General features: G+C 37.9%; 1 pseudogene; it reads left to right on the top strand.

Moving 5' to 3' along the window:
- The first annotated feature begins 6,596 nt into the window (after positions 1-6,596).
- LOC104666474 lies at positions 6,597-8,583 on the top strand (annotated as a pseudogene).
- Positions 8,584-11,870: the final 3,287 nt, after the last annotated feature.

Below are 11,870 nucleotides of genomic sequence, written 5' to 3'. Positions count from 1 at the left end.
ATATTTAAGAAAAGAAAATAGATATGTATAGTGTATTCCATACAGATTGGGATAGGAATTCATTAAATAATGATATTCTTTCTCCATATTTTATATTAATTACTAAAAATGTTTAGGTTGTTTTAACTGTGTTCTAATTTTATTTCATTTTAGTAGATTTCAGAGAGAGAGAGAGGAGGGAAAACCCTTCTACTTTTTTATCTTTTAAACCAGTATCTAACTGGTTAAGCAGTCTCATATTGTAAAGATGGCGGCCTATACAAAGGTTTGCTTTCCATTTGATGTTTTTAAAAAGCTAATTTTACCATTAGCTTTTTACTAGTCGTTAGAGGAACAGTCCAACTATTGAATATATGACCATGGCTTTTATTTCACCAGAAAATATGTAGTTTGCTAGAAACAATAAAAATTGCATAAAGACGCTATTGGAGTTGAATCGGAACCTTTCAAGACTGCCTGTAAAAAATAGTCTTTCATTTAAAAATAATAATTATCATCTTATTTAAGTGATAGGTCTTTGGGATTTACAGCTTTGATTACTCCTAAAGAGGAAAAGTACCCTATATTATTTGGCATGGAGGGAATAATTCAAATTTTGAGATAAGGCAGTACCTACTTCTTTAGCTGTTGAGTAAGAGTTGGGAGGGCACCTTGCATTTTGAAGGGGGCATAGAGATAAATACAACAGACTACCTTTCTCTAGAAGTGTACATAGTTATTTTATTTTCCCTTACCCACTCCAGCTTACAATTTCAGTTTGGTTCATGACTAGAAATATATTTACAGATTCACAGAGTCTACAGATAAAACAGATTTATTCAATTGCACTGCACATTTAATATCTGCTACATCAAAGTATTTATACTCTATCTGAGAAAAACACTCATAGGAGTTGTTTAGAGAGCTTTGAATCACAAAGTTTTAGAACATTTGGATTATGTGGATTAAAAAATATTTTATATGTTCAATAAAATAAAATCCCAAAAGCCATTTTTCCTATCCTAAATAAATGTTTTCCAAGATTCATAAATAATTTTTAAACACAGTAATGTTACTATAACTCCTTTTACTATGAAGAAACACCTGCTAATTTTTTCAGGAGAAAAGGAAATAACTCAGGGTGATTTGGGATCATGCAGTAACAAATGAAAGCAAGTAAAATGTTACTTCTTTGAAATCAAAAGGGACAGCTGATTTACATACACACACACAACAAAAAATATTTTTTAAATCACATAAAATCTAATTTTTTTTTTTTTTTTTTGAGATGGAGTCTCGCTCTGTCGCCCAGCCTGAAGCACAGTGGCGCGATCTCGGGGCTCACTGCAAGCTCCACCTCCCAGGTTCACGCCATTCTCCTGCCTCAGCCTCCCGAGTAGCTGGGACTACAGGCGCCCGCCACCACGCGCGGCTAATTTTTCGTATTTTTGGTAGAGACGGGGTTTCACCGTGTTAGCCAGGATGGTCTCGATCTCCTGACCTCGTGATCCGCCCGTCTCGGCCTCCCAAAGTGCTGGGATTACAGGCGTGAGCCACCACGCCCAACCAAGATGTAATATACCTTCAAATATATGTTTTTACATTGCTCTTTTACACATCAGTTGGATTTAAAGTTCTACAGTTACATATCTGATTCTTAAAAACTTGGTACATTGAAAAAATTAGCCAGTCCTGGTGGCGGGTGTCTGTAATCCTAGCTATACGGGAGGTTGAGGCAGGAGAATGGCACGAACCAGGGAGACAGAGCTTGCAGTGTGAGCCAAGACTGCGCCACTGCACTCCAGACTGGGCGACAGAGCCAGACTCCGTCTCAAAAAAAAAAAAAAAAAAAAAAAGCTTTGTACATTTATTACGTTCCACTTTGATCAATCATTTGAATTAAACAAATTGTTGTATTAGCAATACATCTTTGATATCAGTAAAATAGAGTCATATGGAAAGATACAGCTATAGGTCAAGAAAACACACACACGTGCATGCACACGCACAAATACACACGCGAATACACATTCATTCTCACATTATTTAGTTTGGCTCCAACTCTACCACACAGCAGCAACAAAAATTGAAAAAGGTGCCCAGGGTCATAATGAACACTTTATAGAAACAAGCTCTTCAGAATAGCATATGGTACTTTAATTCAAATGCACTCCAGGATGAGGAAAGCGCTTCACAATGGAGTATTAGGGAAAATGAATAGCTGTCTAGGGTTCTTTAAGTATAGGAAAAGACATTGGGATAAAAAAAATAAAGCTATACTGAAACACATGAGTTACGCTAAATGTATTTTTCCTGCTGGGCAAAAGAAAATGCCTAGGGATATTTTAGTTTAATCAGTTACACACTTAGCTACACTGGTAATCTTTTTTCCCTTTTTCCTTTTATTTCCTCTTTCCTTTCTACTTTCCTTCCCCCATTCCTTTTCTTTACCTTTTCCTTTCCTTTTGTCTTCTCTTCTCTCCTCTCTTCCTCCCCTCCCCTCCTCTTACCTTCCTTCCCCTTTTCTTAACTTTATTATTTTGTTTTCATTCTTCCTTGCTTTTTAATCAGGCACACTTCCAGGTGCTAGAGATATAATAGCACCTACTTTCATGAGGCTTTTATTCTGTTGTCTGATACCAAGATTTGTATTAATTCAATAATTTTAGACATAAAACTTCAATAGCATAAGGTGATATATTTAAATTTATTTCTGTAAAAAAATGTAAGTCAGGTTATAAGTAGTTATTTTATATTTCTAGTAATTATTTTTTTCAATGAAAATATTAGGCTGATCTCTGTTCAATCAACCTGGCGCAGTTGCTATCAACTTCACTTCAGAAAAGCTCCATTCTACGTGAATGTGCTTAGTCTAATATACAGATGATGAGCCCTAATTAGAAATATCTGAGTACGAACTTTTCCAATCATGGTGCTGAAAGTCATCCAGAAATGCAAGACAGAGATAAAGATTTTCAATCTGTTTAGGAGAAAATATAAGCTTAAAAACTTGAGAACTGACGGCGTATGTGGCTTGCTCTTGTAATCCCAGCATTTTGAGAGACCAAGGCAGGAGGATCACTTGAAACCAGTAGTTTGAGATCAGCCTGGGCAACACGGCAAGACGTTGTTTCTGCAAACAATTTAAAATACATTAATTGAGCCAGGCGTGGGGGTGCACACCTGTTGTCCAAGTTACTCAGGAGGCTGAGGCAGGAGGATTGCTTGGATCCAGGCATTCAAGGCTGCAGTGAGCTATGATTGCACCATTGCACTTCCGGCTGCACTGCACTCTAGGGCAACAGAACTAGACACTGTGTAAAAGTAAAAATAAATTAATTCAGTAAAAATTTGAGATGTGACAAACCACATAGAAAAAATAATCTAGGTCTAAGTTTTTATGTGGACACTAGGCTGCCTGCATAAAGATCACCTATTTCTATGGTCAAAATACAGATGCCTAGGCCCAGACCTAGATTTATGTAAACAACATTCCTAATAAGTTTCCTAGCCATGTTAAGTACTGAGAATCATTGAGGTAAATTCTAGGGAGCTGTTAACTGCATTAGAAGAATTTCTCATGTGTGGCAAACAGATCTATAAATGAACTTCAAGGACTTACCAAGAAGTCTTCCAAGATGAAAGTCCTCAGCATGCACGCTACATGCAGGATGGCTCTCCAGGACATTCCTTCATGTCCAGTAATTGTCAAGGCAAACATTGAGCTTGCAGCTCTGGGGTTTTCTATGAAATGGCAGAACTTAGGAAATTAACAACAATTCCTTTTATATCTGGGGAATTCTAAGATCTTTCTGGTGTATTACATTTTACAGATTTCTTCTACATCTTTCAAGATAGACAGCTGGATAGATTCCTGCCATTTAGATGAGATTTTTGAGAGAAAGTGCATATGTATTTTGATAACTGAACTGAAAACATATTGTCATTAGTATGATCAGTAATAGTAGTACTACTATTATTTACAATCGCTGGGAAAATGTGGTTCATTATTGTAATCATTAGACAATTCAAAAAAGTTTCTGTGTTAGTTCATTTTCACAGTGCTGTAAAGATACTACCTGAAAGTCAGTAATTTAGTTTGTAAACAAAAGAGGTTTAATTGACACAACTCTACATGGCTGGGGAGGCCTCAGGAAACTTACAATCATGGCAGACGATGAGGGGGACGCAGGCACGTCTTACCTGGAGGCAGGACAGACAGCACAAGAAGGAAACTGTCAAACATTTTTAAAACCATCAGCTCTTGTGAGAACTCACTCATTATCATGATAACAACATAGGAGAAACCATCCTCATAATCCAGTATTCTCCCACCAAGCCCCTCCCTCGACATGTGGGGATTATAATTCAAGATGGGATTTGGGTGCAGACACAGAGTCAAACCATATCAGTGGTGCACCCATCCATATCCTAATTTTGGAAATGTATATAGCCATTTGTTTTTCCTTCTCGGTTTCATAAAATCTCAACTCTTTATAAGTAGACCAGAAAAACATTTATCAGGTTATTGTAACATTTATATTGTAACATACAAACAACACCTAGAAAACTAAAGGTAAAACACCTCTGGTCTTGACAATATTGTACCTAGAACACATTTTTTCATGATACTAGTCTTAGCAGTCATCCTTGGTTAGGCAATTGATCTCAAAAGTCTGTAAGAAAAGATAACAGTGGTTACGGTTTTGCTAATCAATAAGCAGTATTGAAATATCAATCAATGTCCAATCTGGTAATTCTTCAGTTGATTTGTTCCTTTGTAAAGTATTTGCATACAATATACATTTCATGTCTTTATCTGTTGGCAGCACATAATACTGTTTTTCAAATCAGTTGCCAGTAGTTAATTTTGCTATTGGCTGAACTTCTGGAAATGGTTTAACTGGGTTTACTTGCCACTGACCATGACATTTCCAGAAATAATAGAAAAAATATGTCAAAAATGTCTACATAACTATAAATTGTGGCTCTTCTACTGGTTGAGAAAGAGCTAGAAAGATGATTGGAAACAAAATTTAACGTATTAGGTCTTCATCATAATTTCTAGAAATTGATTTTATCTCTACTACAGGACTTTATTCTTCGTAGTTGAAGGCATATAGATATTTTCCCAGGAAGTAGAAACTTAAGTATGTGCTGAAGCAAGCCTCTTCTAACAGAGTCATAGTCATATGAATGCATAGCAATTAAGAGATCTTGGACCTAGTTTTATTATCTTGTACGTGTGACTTCAACAATTAAAAACACACACACACACACATTTTTGTCTTTTTCCCCAGGCAATATTACATCTTATTTGTTGCAAAATTTACCTGATGTTGCCATGAAAGAGACAGAAAATAGTAATGGTTGAAGGAGCACTTTGGAGAAAATATCTGTTTAAAGTGCAAAATGACATCTGATAAATATATTAATTGAAAGATTAGGGAGGAGGCTGGACGACGGGATGTTAAATAGAATGCTTGCTCATACCATTTGAATGAAGTTTTAGATTATTTTGCAAATAAATATGAAAATATGAAAAATAAATGTAATATCAATGTCTTAAGATTATTTTTCACATTTTAGTATTGTTGCATTGATAACAACTCTACAAATATGCCAACTAGGTGTTGCCTTCTTAAAATATACCATTTGACTTCCATTGCAAATTCTGGAAATGTTGCTAAGACTAGACACCAATGCTTTTGGAGATCTCTGATGCAATCTGTTACAAACATTACTTAATAAGAGAAAAAAGGGCCGGGCGCGGTGGCTCAAGCCTGTAATCCCAGCACTTTGGGAGGCTGAGACGGGCGGATCACGAGGTCAGGAGATCGAGACCATCCTGGCTAAAACGACGAAACCCCGTCTCTACTAAAAAATACAAAAAACTAGCCGGGCGAGGTGGCAGGTGCCTGTAATCCCAGCTACTCGGGAGGCTGAGGCAGGAGAATGGTGTGAACCCGGGAGGTGGAGCTTGCAGTGAGCCGAGATCTGGCCACTGCACTCCAGCCTGGGTGACAGAGCAAGACTCTGTCTAAAAAAAAAAAAAAAAAAAAAAAAAAAGAGAAAAAAGTATTTGGCCACCACTTGGCAAGAGAAGAACATAAATATCTTTGAAAAATGATAATTTCCTTTAAAAAAATATTTAGTTATCAAAGATAAATTATTACACATAGAATCAGATCCTTTATGCTATTTGTTTATCTTATTTAGGTGTAATAATTTATAATAACAAACTTAACAATGAAAAGCATATTCAAAATAAGGAAATGTCCTATAAAAATCATACATATCTGTATTTTATATTTTGGTATGTCTCTCAAACAAATATCATACCTTATATACAGGTTTTAACAGATTGTTCTCCTAAGATCATATCAAGTATATGTATATAACTTTCAGAATGTTAATTTTAATCACTGCATAATGTTCTTTTTTATATTTATCATAACTTGTTTAAATACTTTATCTTGACTCTATACATCTGTTTGCAAAGATTTTCTCCTATTGTACATAATAACATGATAATCACAATTATAAGAGGTTTTGGCCCTTACTTGCTGATAATCACCTGCCTCAATGCACACGCTCCCTGCCACTGCCTTACAGATATGGTTTGATTGTTCACAATCTCTCACCAAATGAGATCTGTATCCATGGTACTAGCTTCTTCTGTCACTTGGGCTTATGCTAAAGATATGAAATTTGGTGTAGAAGCCCGAGCCTTAATGCTTCAAGTTATACGACTTTAAGCCTATGCTGTAGCTGTTACAATGGAGCCAAAGAGAAGAATAGTGATTATTGAACAGAGTTGGGGAAGTCCTAAAATAACAAAATACGGAGTGATTGTTGCACACTCAATTAACTTAGAAGATAAATATGAAAATATCGGAGCTAAACCTGTTCAAGATGTTTCCAATAACAGAAATGAAGAGGTTGGGGATTGCACCACCACTGCTACTGTACTGGCATGCCCTATTGTCAAGGAAAGAGAAAATTAGCAAAAGTGCTAATCCAGTGGAAATCAGGAGACATATTATGTTAGCTATTGATTCTGTAGTTGCTGAACTTAAGAATCAGTCTAAACCAGTAGCAACTCCTGAAGAAACTGCTCAGGATGCTACGATTTCTGCAAACAGAGAGAAAGAAATTGGCAACATATTTCTTATGCAATGAATAAAGCTGGAAGAAAGGGTGTCATCACAGTAAATAATGGAAAAACATTGAATGATGAACTAGAAATTATGGCAGGCATGAAGTTTGATCAAGGCTATATTTCTCCATACTTTATTAATACATCAAAAGTGTATTATATTGTGAATAATAGTATGTGAATTTCAGTATGTGTATGTTCTATTGAGTTAAAAGGAAATTTCCAGTGTCCAGTCCATTATACCTGGTCTTTAAATCGCCAGTGCTCACTATAAGCCCTTGGTTGTAACTGCTGAAAATATTGTTTTGAATAGTATAAAAGTTGGTCTTTAGGCTGTAACAGCCAAAGCTCCAGGTTTTAGTGACAATTGAAGGAACAAGCTTAAAGATATGACTACTGCTATTGGTGGCAGTGTTTGAACAAGAAGGGTTGACCCTAAATCTTGAAGTTGTTCAGCCTCATGACTTAGAAGAAATTGGAGAGGTCATTGTGACAAAAGATGATGGTACGCTCTTAAAAGGAAATGATGACAAGGCTCAAATTCAAAAGTATATTCAAGATACTCCTCCAGTTAGATGTCACAACTAGTGAATACAAAAAGGAAAAACTGGGCCAGGTGCAGTAGCTCAAGCCTGCAATCCTAGCACTTTAGGAGGCCAAGGTGGACAGATCATGAGATCAGGAGATCGAGACCATCCTGGCCAACATTGTGAAACCCCGTCTCTACTAAAAATATAAAATTAGCTGGGTGTGGTGGTATGTACCTGTACTCCCACCTACGCAGGAGACTGAGGCAGGAGAATCGCTTGAACTAGGGAGTCAGAGGTTGCAGTGAGCCAAAATTGAGCCACTGTACTCCAGCCTGGTGGCAGAGTGAGGCTCCATCAAAAAACAAAACAAAACAAAACAAAAAACAGAAAAAAAAAAAAAGAAAAACTGACTGAAATTGATACCTGGCAAAACAGTCAGATGAAGTAGCTGTGCTGAAGCTTGGTGGGATGAGTGATGTCAAAGTCAATGAAAAGAAGTTACAGATACCCTTAATGCTACAATAGCTAGTTTTGAAGAAGGTATTGTTCTGGGAAGAGATTGTTGCATTGCTTTGGTGCATTCCAGCCTTGGAGTCATTAATAAAGATAAAAAGTTGGCATATATATTATTAACAGACCACTCAAAATTTCTGCAATGACTATGGCTAAGAATGCAGATGTTGAAGAATCTTTGAAAGTTGAGAAAATTATGCAATGATTCTCAGAGGTCGGTTATGACATTATGCTTTGAGATTTTGTGAATATGGTGGGAAAAGGAATCACTAGAGAACCGCCTTGGTGGATGTTGCTGAAATGGCTTTGACTACAGCAGATGGTGTAGGGACAGAAACACCTAAAAAAGAGAAGGACCCTGATATGGGGGCAATGGGAGGAATGGGAGATGGTATGTTCTAACTTCCAGAATAGCACCTCACCATTATGAATAAACTGTGACAGAAACCTCAAGGCAGTGTTTCTAACCAATAACTTCAGAGAAGTCAGTTAAAGAAAATGATAGGAGAAAAGGCTGGCTGATGTTTAAGAAATCACTGTAATCACCAGTGACCATTTTCGTCGACAGTATATAATGGTCTACTGCTGTCATTTTCTGTAAGATAATTTATTTTGAATTTTTGAATAAAAATATATTTGCACATTCCCAATATTTGTGGCAAGAGCCATTTACCAATGTATTGCTTTCAACTTAAATAACTGAGGCATTTTTACTAGCATTCTGTTAAAGTCAGGATTTTAGTGCTTGCCATCATTAGATTGGAAGTTAAGAAGCAGCCTTTCTGCAGACAGTAAGAAAAATGGTGTTTAAATTAGAGAAATATATGATTAGGTGACAACCTTTGTGTAAAAAAATTTGTTTACAGTTTATAAAACTGAAGTTTTGCAGCCACCTTATATTAGATCCTTTAGATAATTTATTGAAAGCACAATGCCTAATAAAAGGTTTATAGCAAATATTTCCAAATTACTCTTCAAAGAAGGGAACAGCAGACAAGAAAATCGTAGAAACAGTAGAGTTGGGAGGCTGGGGTGGGGGGATCACCTGAGGTCAGGAGTTTGAGACGAGCCTGGCCAACATGGTAAAACCCTGTCTCTGCTATAAATACAAAAATTAACCAGACACAGTGGCACACACCTGTAACCCCAGCTACTCGGGAGGCTGAGGCAGGAGAATCACTTGAACCTGGGAGGCAGAGGTTTCAGTGAGCCGAGATCGCACCACTGCAGTCCAGCCTAGGCAACAGAGTGAGACTCTATCTCAAAAAAAAAAAAAAAAAAAAAAAAAAAAAAAGAAAGAAAGAAAGAAAAAGGAAAGAAAAGAAGAAGAAAAAAGAAACAGTAGAGTTGTTTTTCAAAAAGTTAATTTTAATAAAAGAAAAAAGTGAGACATATTTAGTTTTGGTATATTTTCTAAATACAAAATAGTCATTATTGATTAATTTATTTAGTTCTTTTTATTGGATGATATTTTGAGTTTCCCAGTAAATGAAATCTGAGGCAGGGACCTTCAGTGCTATTAGTGCACTAATCATAGAGAATGCAGGGAAGGGGTCAAAGCACTAAGGCCCAGTACTAAGTGATTAATTATTAAAGTCACAGGTATGTACCATATTAGCTATACATAGTACATCTCAGGCACACCATCGTGGAGAAGAAAGAGAGTAGGATTTATCAACTGGCTTTTATCTTCTATTGGTAAAAGACATATGTATTAGACTGTTTTCATGCTGCTGATATGGGCATACCTGAGACTGGGAAGAAAAAGAAGTTTAATTGGACTTACAGTTCCACAGGGTTGGGGAGGCCTCAGATTCATGGCAGGAGGTAAAAGGCACTTCTTAATGGCGGTAGCAAGAGAAAATGAGTAAGACACAAAAGCAAAAATCCCTTATAAAACCATCAGATCTCATGAGACATATTTACTACCATGAGATCAGGATGGGGAAACCACCCCCATGATTCAAATTATCTCCCACCGGGTCTCTCCCACAACAAGTGGGAATTATGGGAGTAAAATTCAAGGTGAGATTTAAGTGGGGACACAGGCAAACCATATCATTCCACCCGTGGCCCCACCAAATCTCATGTCCTCACATTTCAAAACCAATCATGCCTTCCCAACAGTCCCCCAAAGCCTTAAATTATTTCAGCATTAACCCAAAAGTCCACAGTTCAAAGTCTCATGTGAGACAAAGCAAGTCTCTTCTGCCTATGAGCCTGTAAAATCAAAAGCAAGAGAGTTATTCCTAGATATAGTGGGGGTGCAGGTATTAGATAAATACAGTCATTCCAAATGGGAGAAATTCACCAAAACACAGGGGTTATGGGGCCCATAAAGGTCCAAAATCCAGTGGGGCAGTCAAATTTTAAAACTACAAAATGATCTCCTTTGACTCCAGGTCTCACATCCAGGTCAAGTTAATGCAAGAGGTGGGTTCCATGTTCTTAGGCAGCTCTACCCTTGTGGCTTTGCAAGCTACAGCCTCCCTGCCGGATGCTTTCATGGGCTGGCATTGAGTGTCTGTGACTTTTCCAGGTATACAGCGCAAGCTGTCAGTGGATCTACTGTCTTGAGGTCTAGAGGATGGTGGCCCTCTTCTCAGAGCTTCACTAGGCAGTCCCCCATTAGGGACTCTGTATGGGGTCTTTGACCCCACATTTCTCTTCTGCACTGCCCTAGCAGAGGTTCTCCATGATTGTCCCCCACCCACCTGCAGCAAACTGCTTCCTGGCCATCCAGGTGTTTCCATACATCTTCTGAAATCTAGGCAGAGGTTCCCAAACCCCAGTTATTGACATCTGTGCCCTCACAGGCTCAACGCCACTTGGAAGCAGCCAAGGCTTGGGGCTTGCAACCTATGAAGCCAGAGCTCAAGCTCTACATTGGCCCCTTTCAGCCACAGCTGGAGCAGCTGGGACATAAGGCACCAAGTTTCTTGGCTCCACACAGTACAGGGTCCCTGGGTCTGGCGCACAAAATAATTTTCTCCTAGGCCTCTGGGCTTGTGATGGGAGGGGCTGCCATGAAAACTTCTGACATGCCCTGGAGACATTTTCCCCTTGGTTTTGGGATTAACAATTAAGCTCCTCATTACTTATGCAAATTTCTGCAGCCAATTGAATTTCTCCTCAGAAAATGGATTTTTGTTTTTCTATCACATTGTCAAGCTGCAAATTTTCCAAACTTATAAGCTCTGCATTCCTTGTAAAACTGAATGTTTTTAATAGCACCCAGTTCGCCTCTTGAATGCTTTGACGCTTAGGAATTTCTTCTATCAGATATCCTAAATCATCTCTCTCAAGTTCAAAGTTCCACAAATTTCTAGGGCAGGGGCAAAATGCTTCCAGTCTCTTTGCTGAAACGTAACAAGAGTCACCTTTGCTCCAGTTCCCAAAAATGTCCACATCTCCATCAGAGACCATCTCAGCCTGGAGTTTATTGTCCATATCGCTATCAGGCTTTTGGTCAAAGCCATTCAGCAAGTTCCCAGGAAGTTCCAAACTTTCTCATATTTTTCTGTCTCCTTCTGAACCCTCCAAACTGTTCCAGCTTCTGTCTGTTACCCAGTTCCAAAGTCACTTCCAAATTTTTGGGCATATTTTCAGCAACATCCCACTCCCAGTACCACTTTACTCTATTAGTCCATTTTCTCACTGCTGTTAAAGACATATCAGAGACTGGGAAG

Source organism: Rhinopithecus roxellana, chromosome 3, assembly GCF_007565055.1.
Source record: "Rhinopithecus roxellana isolate Shanxi Qingling chromosome 3, ASM756505v1, whole genome shotgun sequence".
NCBI lineage: Eukaryota > Metazoa > Chordata > Mammalia > Primates > Cercopithecidae > Rhinopithecus > Rhinopithecus roxellana.
This window is presented reverse-complemented; position numbering and strand designations above follow the sequence as displayed.